The sequence below is a fragment of the Teleopsis dalmanni genome, chromosome 1 (genome assembly GCF_002237135.1).
Source record: "Teleopsis dalmanni isolate 2A chromosome 1, ASM223713v2, whole genome shotgun sequence".
Classification (NCBI taxonomy): Eukaryota; Metazoa; Arthropoda; class Insecta; order Diptera; family Diopsidae; genus Teleopsis; species Teleopsis dalmanni.
This window is the reverse complement of record NC_051846.1, coordinates 32,620,874-32,629,354: the sequence shown is the minus strand read 5'-3', so window position 1 is coordinate 32,629,354 and position 8,481 is coordinate 32,620,874.

The window sequence follows — 8,481 nt, the reverse complement described above, 5'->3', positions numbered from 1 at the left end:
TATACTATAGTTCTTAAATTAAGATTTTCCACAACCACAGCTTTTTCACAATGTGCATCCCGCTAGATTACAAAATGGTCAAACTATTTCTCATTAAGTTCCTTATTTAAGAAGGCAGTTAGTCCTTTGGTGTTTTTATATCGGTGATGTTCCAAAACCCACCACAAAGTAATGGATTTGATTTATTCCAGTTTATTAAGAAGTGATATATGATTTGTGAAATACTGTATGGCTTGTGAAACCGATTGGCTGCCAAATTTTATTTGACTTTATTTGGCTTTCCCATCAGACATTCGTGAAGTCAATGACAGAAAACTCGATTGTAACCTAAGCTACAATCAATAGGAAAATATATTCTTTTTATCTTATAAAACGTATGATTCAAGAATAACAATAAAAACATCAGATTTCATGTGAAAGAAGATGTTGTAATCTTGAGTGCAGATGATCTATAATCCAAGAAGATCATAAATATTTCATTTACAAAAAAAAAAAGATTTTACTTTTTTGCAGTGTACAATTAAACTAATTTAAATTTAAAACTAAAGCGAAACATTTGTATTATTAGAGCGCAAAATAAAGTCTGAAGTTGGTGTGGATCATGCAACGAATGTGGTACCAATCGCCGAATCACTGTGCATACATAAATTTTACGCCATTTTCGCTGTTACTCCGACCGATCACCGCAACGCGGCTAAGACCAGAAAATGCTCTGCATTTTTCGCCTAATAAACACTAACAAAATGACCATTAAAGATTTGCTAATTAAATAATTTATTATTTTGTTGCATTTATTGCATTAACTGCACTTCATACGTACGAATATCTACCGTGCAATGTTTACAAAAATCGTAATAAAGCTTTAAACTCCTTTATTTAAGAGCCGAAACTGTAGAATGTGATTTCGATCTTCCAGTTTAGCTGCTTGACTTTGATTGAGTAATGGATTTCTATGGTTTTATAACTTAATTCCACTGCTATTCAGCGTACTCAACTCAATTAACTTCATTTCGCAGAAGAGGCAATAAAACTTCTTAGTTTTGTAATATCTGTGAAAAAATTTATTAAAGTAAACAAGACTTAGAGTGAGTCTTACAAGTTTTGTAAATTGATGCTTTTAAAAACTAAAATTAAACTAACTAAAGAATAGTGACTAACAAAAAAAAAATTGAAAGATGAACTTCAGCTACACAGCTACACTACACTTAGCACAAGTATTAGACATTCAACATATGCCTCTCAACTATCATTACGCAACAACGAGGTTTAAGGATATAGACATCTATGAGTTTTGAAAAAAAGTGTTTCTACTACTCATTTTATCTGCATGTGTCCAATTTTTGTCAAAAAAAGGGTTTAGTACTTGTATAGATTAACGTACTTCAGGAAGAGAAGAATATACTTCATAGATTCATAGATTAATATAAGTACATATTAATGCGTCTATATATTGCCAAAATTGAACAGACAAGTCTGGAGATCTGTACATTGACTTAGTTTAAATCTCTAGTCCATGTATGAAGAAACGCTAATGCTGTGGTACTACAACGGCTCATTATTTGAGCTCAAGTGGGGTTTGGGCACAAACCACACCAACCTTACCTAACCTAGGTTTGACAAGATTCTATTAAGGATAGTACTTATCTCTATTTTCTTTAAATAATAATATATGAATATATGAAAAATAAGTAAAAGATATTTAAATCATAAATAATTTATCGGAATTCTGGATGTCATATAACAACATTTGATCTTGGAAAATCATTACAGAAGATCGCTTGAATCCTACAAAACTAATTGCAATCTTCTCTGGATTTTGTATATAAAAACCCATGCATTCCTATTAATACTTACTGAAAACATTGTGGAAGTTTACAGGACTGAAAAGTATTCAAGCATTTCCTCTGTGACTGCCCAGCTTCGACTCCCAGAAGAACAGACTTTTAGGAAGGTAAGTGTTTGATAGTTTATTGGACGGTTCACTGATAATGACAAAATATCTTTTAAAATACTTAAATTCAATGATATCCACTCAGTTTTTATCGCTTTCGGTTTCCTGCGAGCAATGTGGTAGCAAAATCCCAAATTATCTCCATTTAAGAGTAGTAGAAGGATATATGTAGACCAGCCACTGCAACAAATCTACCGACTACGTTAAATATTTTTCAACGTTATTTAAAAATTCTTTTTTATCTTGTCTTTAATCACCAAGAAATCATTTTCCGCCAATATAGAAAAGCATATCCAATTCAAAATATATATTGATAGTTGTAGAAACAATTTTCATTACAAGAGGAAGAATCTTAATTGATATCTATAATTTTGTGAAGTTTATTCCCTTCTGAAACATAAGCTATAAATCATAATAAGACTTCTCACAAAAAACCGTTTTTATACAAATGAAATAGTTTAACTGATAGGATTTAACTGAGATGGATTGAATTTTGATAGATTTAATTCCCTTTGGACTATATCATGATACTTTACTATATCATGGATACTTTAATGAATAAATTGTAATTAATTTACAAGAAGCCTTTTCAGATTGGAGTTGTATCTGCGTTGTTATATATTTATTACTGATATGTATTAAACATTTATAAGGTTTAAAGTAGATATTTAAAAAAAACTACTAAAAAAATATTTCATAAAATAAATATTATAAAATAATTTGCGAAAATAGATTGACTTTAAGCTTTAAATTTTGGAGAGTACGAATTCAACCCTTAATAATTGCAGTTTCAAAAAATTAATTACGTATAATTAAATATAAGAAATAATTCCAAGACCACTAGTTATGGATATTTGACAATATTCAAAACTGCTATATAATCAGCCAAATTTTCAATTAATTAAAAATAATAAAAATTTTGTTGTTGCATTTTGCTACTGCCCTATGGAAAACAATAGTTTATAGTTTAAAAATCAATTAAATATAAAATAATTATTTAATTTTTTTCTATAAAAATATATTATTTTTTTTCTATAAAAATAAATTAAATAACAATAATTATTTTCAAACATGTTTTATTTGATCTTTAGAGGCAAAGGTTCATATTGACGTATCTGAGGTATTGCTATGATAATTACTATTTCAAATGAACAAGTATACTATTTTTATGAAATTATATCAGCGGTCAAATATTTTATTATATATTATGTCATATTGATATATTCATAATTTGTTCTACTTTTTCAAAAAAAAAAATAGTAACACAATCTCTTCGTCTCAAATTACCGCTACTACACAAATTGTTATACTTGCAACTAATTTGTTTATTTTTATTTAAATTACTGGTTAACAGACCTTTCTGTAATTTATACTTAGAACTGCTAATGTAGACATGTGTACTCATATGTAATTACAGTTTAGTAGGCGATACACTTTGGAGCAAGCAAGCGTTGACATTAAAATCAGGTTTAAATTGCATATCTCCATCGAGTCGAGATTGCCTAAGTGGAGTTGGGTCAGGTAGCAAATTTGAAAGTGTGTCAATCGGCTGCAACGGTTTCTTTGATTTTCAGGTTATTATTGAAAGTCATAAAGATTTACTGTATAAATTAGTTATATTTTTTATTAAGTTTAATTATAAACATTTTATATGAATTTTCCAAATACAATAATTTACACATTTTTCAAGAAATTCAAGCTCCTGTGATAAATAATTGATGGAGACCTGCAAATTATAACAGGTATAATATAACAGTTTACTGCATCTCCCAATTTAATAAATATATTAAATTAAATAATATAATAATTAAATGTAAGTTATTTTTATAAATAAAATAAATTTATATTCATGTGGAAACTGTTAAATACATCTGTTACTATATCTGACAGAAAACAAATGATTTCAATTAAAATATATATTTGAAGTCTTATAAAATAAGAAAAGGAAAATTGTGGGAATAATGAACATGCATGGAGATAGTACTGGTTCACCCAGAACTGTTATGCAAAAAAGAGAAAGAAAGTGATGGAAATGCATGGGATTAGAAAACCGGGATTACGCTAGAAATCTTCTAGAAATGTCTAACGATATTGTCAGTAAGGACTCGTCTCCGATTTGATTTCACCTTATATGAGAGCTTCTGAAGAAAATCTTTTACTAGTATATCAACTGATATAACTTTTAAAGTGTATTAGATGCATCAACTATTACAAAAATTTCAGTTATGTATCCCCATATCACCTGAAGGGTATATTAGATTATATTGGATATACCAACTTTAAAAAAAGAATCAGTTGGATAACTTTTAATTTTTATAAAATATTTATATAGCTCTCAATTGATTTGTAAGTAACAGACCTATCTCCGGTTTAACGTCATTTCATACGGATGATTTTAAAGTGAAAACTTGTACCTATATTATATACCACTTTATAGGTCTTAAGGTTTAAAGTTCGTATTTCATTCTTTTATATAGAAATTACCTAGAATAAGTATAATTCGTTGATTTTAGAAGAAATTTTAAATTTAACAATTCTTAATATTGATCTTAAGTAAAAATGTTGTAACCTATCTTTAACTAATTTATATAAAGACTACGTAGTATGCAAATGGATCTTGTGGTTAGGAACCTTTTGGTAAAAACAAATACAAACTTATTTTATATGTATATTAATATATTTTTCTATATTTCATGTACACAATTTCTTGATATTAGTCAAATTACTATTAGTAACTTTGAGGATTAATTCAATTGTTATTGAGATAATAACAACAATAGCATGGCCTGGATGTTAGTATATGATAGGCAATGTAAAGCAGTGATCAAAGGGATATTCAACTAAAAGTTAATTATTTTGAACATTTCTTTCAAGAAATTTATGTTATACTATAATATACCACCTTCCTAAAGTCACATATCATTTAAATCAAGACCATGTCATTCAACCAACTTAGTAATCATGCCTCCGTGATATTGCGTCTATATAATATGTTTAGATTGATGGCAGTACGTCAGCCTCGCATAGAGGTAGATTATAGATGATGCTGAAACTTCAACACTCCCTAAATGTACTTGAGGGTCAATATATATGCATATATCTAATCATTATTAATTCATCATGACATAACTGAATGGTAAGCAAAGATATTATTGATTCAGGATTGTATCTGAAAGTCTCTTCGAACTGGAGAGATATGCTACGTCAGGCCGTTACCGGCTAACGTCTAAGTATTCCAAATTCTACCATTTTATGAGAATTTTTTAATAACACTATGAATAAAAAGCACTTTTGACCACAAATTTATGTTGATGCGCAAAAAGTCGTCCATATCGAATTTTGCCCTAATTTCTGTGTACTAGTTCGAATTTGTTCATGTTAGACTGGATTAGTCTATATAAAGAATAAATCAGGAATAAAATTAAAAAGTAATGTTTCGTTTATTGTAATAAATAGAAATTATTTTGAATTTGTTATAGGTCAACTTATTATAATATTATTATTACAATAAGTTGATATACGGTTTTAAGTCTGAAGTATACATATAAATGAAATATTTGGTTAAATACTTAAACTATTTAAAACCAATTTTTGATTAACTAGCGTATAAAAAACAAAAATAATTAAAATAAAAACATTTTCAAAAATAAATACATTTCATAAACAACTACGATACAAAAAACATATAATATTTAAGCGTATAAAATTTATGGCTCAGAAATGAACTTTCGAACTTTTGAGTAATTTCTCTAAATCTGAAGAAAAAACATCTTTTTGAACGAAAATCTCATCAATTGTAGTCAAAACAAGCTAAAAATTTGCTTAATGCAAATACTTTCATTCCAACAAACTTACTGACACAAATCCACTGAAGTTATTGCGACTAATCCTCAACTTTGGTCTGGTTTGTCTGCATATTTGGATGCAGCAAATTCCCTCAACTCCGAAATGTGGGCTAAATTGTGCAGTTCACAGCAAACCAGTCTCCAATGACTATGAGTGTGTGGAAAAAGTTGCATAACCACCACTGAAGTGCCTTCACGAATATAAATAAATTTGAATTAAGATAATACATATTTTTCTCATCTTAAACATATATTGCTATTGGCTCTAGGATGGATTTTCAGTATTATGATAATCCAAGAAGATGGCGAATTGCGGCCTTGATAGAAAATTTCCCTCTACTTACTTCAAAAAATCAGATCAGACTTTGATATAGACGATTGAATAAACTATTAACAAAGTTTATATATATTTGTGGATTGCGTTTAAAATCCACAAAGTATTATGAGTACTATACATGAATAGGTGCAACCGAAATGACAACTTAGATTATCTTATAAAAGTAGGAATTTTGCCTTTCCTAAAGTATACAATTATCGCACACATCTGCAAAAATTATTACCGATAAAGATTATAAATTTATCAGATTATTAACAATCTAAATTTCAAAGATTAATCCATGCAGATTGGGCAGAAAGTCCCTACTGCCAAAGGTACCACAACGTCGCTGAAAGTGCAGAACATTACGACCGCTTTAAATAGAAACATGAAGTACTCGTGGAGGCTCTAGGGTATCTACTATCTGCTAGCAGTATTGCACAGGAAATGTGTTCAAGCAATTTCAGATGAAATGCAGGAAAACGTTTGTAACTCAAAGTGTGCTGGGTCTTAGACATTTTGAAGAGAAATGAGCAGCTCTCTTACAGGTAATAACAGAGAAATTGTTGTGCGACATAAATTATTTTCAGAAAGTTTCTTATTTTTAGTTTCGCAACATTCCATTTGTGGATTTCTCTTATGCTGCTATCATCAGTCGCTATTATCTTGGGCTGTATACAATATGATGGTCGATCTCTAGTCCTCTAAGACTCTCCAATAGTTAAGCTTACTATAAACTATAGCTTTCCCGTCTGATGTATGATATCTGGAATAGCTTCTTGACATTCTTTCCTTCTAAAAGTTGGAGTCATGCCCGTATTTGCGACTATAAAATCTAGTCTGGCAACCATTTTTAAGACTTGCCTTCCCTTTGAGTTTTTAGTTCCCACACCCCATTCTATTGCCCTGGGCGATAAATTCATTAAAAAAAATTTGAAACCGGCGACTTGACACTACTCTTATTTAAATATTATACTTAGATCTTCCATTAAATTTCTTTTGGTCAATCGACAATCCTCTATAACCATATTGTATATTTTTAAAATGGTTTCTGATAATGATATAGTTCTTTAATCTCCAAACAAACATTAAAATACCTGCACTATAATCAATTTATTCAAATTTACCCAAAAACACTGACATATCAAATTAAAATTGAACACAAAGTTAATATGACTTCAAAGTATTAGTTATACTACTGATGAGGATATGGTACTCTTCCAACTAATTAAGCACCCTAGAATGCTTATTTCTATAAAAATCGCGTATCTATAAAGTCTTCAACTGCATTTATTGAGTAGAATAAAACACGGAAATACAATAAATTAAATATATTGAGAACATAAAATTTATTATATATAATATTGTATATCATATATATTGTTTATTTATCAGTTATCTTTCGACTAGGGTTTGGGTCCATAATCTATATGCAATACAAACAAGTGCGTATTTCATAGCCTTTATTCGTCGGGTTTAATTCATTTAATAATTTTCTTTTAGTTCGATCCACTTAGAATCCTAGTCACCCACTTATAATCTTACAATATCATCAAAAAAATGTCTGGCTCGAGAATTGCTATTTACTCTGGCTGCTCTTTAAGCTCTGTCTTCTTGAACTTTCAAGTCGAAACAGGTCCTTGAGCATTATGAGCTCCTACTGTTACTTGCAACTCGGAATATAGTAAAACTTTACTGGGTGCCGGGTCACAGAGGAGTTTTGGGAAATGAACAAGCTGATGAGCTAGCCAGAACTGCATCAAAAACTCTTACAAAACATTTTCAGATTCTCAAAATGCAATCTAAAATTAATAACGATTCATTACAGGTTATTATAGCCTGAAATATCACCTTCATAAACTACGATTATCTGCTAATTCGGATGCAGATTATGCCTCGAAGATGATGAAACTACTAAACATATTATTTGTGAATATCAAGCTTTAATAACGCACAGAAAAAACTTGTTTCATATGGAATTTCTGTCACCAGAACAGATAAAGAGCTCTTCTCTAGATTTAGTTCTGGACTTTGTTCACAAAGCTTTAAAGGACTTTGTGCAATCAATAGTGAAATTGGTACAATAGGACTCTTCTGGCCGTAGTACCGGCTGTTGGGCGATTTCACGTCAAAACTTTAATAATAATGTAATAGTCATTACATGATGTTTTACTCTCTAATAAATTTAAGGATATTTAATTAACTGTATTAGAAAATATAACTAGGATTACTTAATAAATTTATTTAGTCCTAGATATAAAAATTTAAAGAAAACAATTAATTTATATTAATTTATTTAAAAAAATTTTTTATTTAGAATTTTGAATATATTATTTTTTTTTTGAAATTCCATTATGATATACATCACA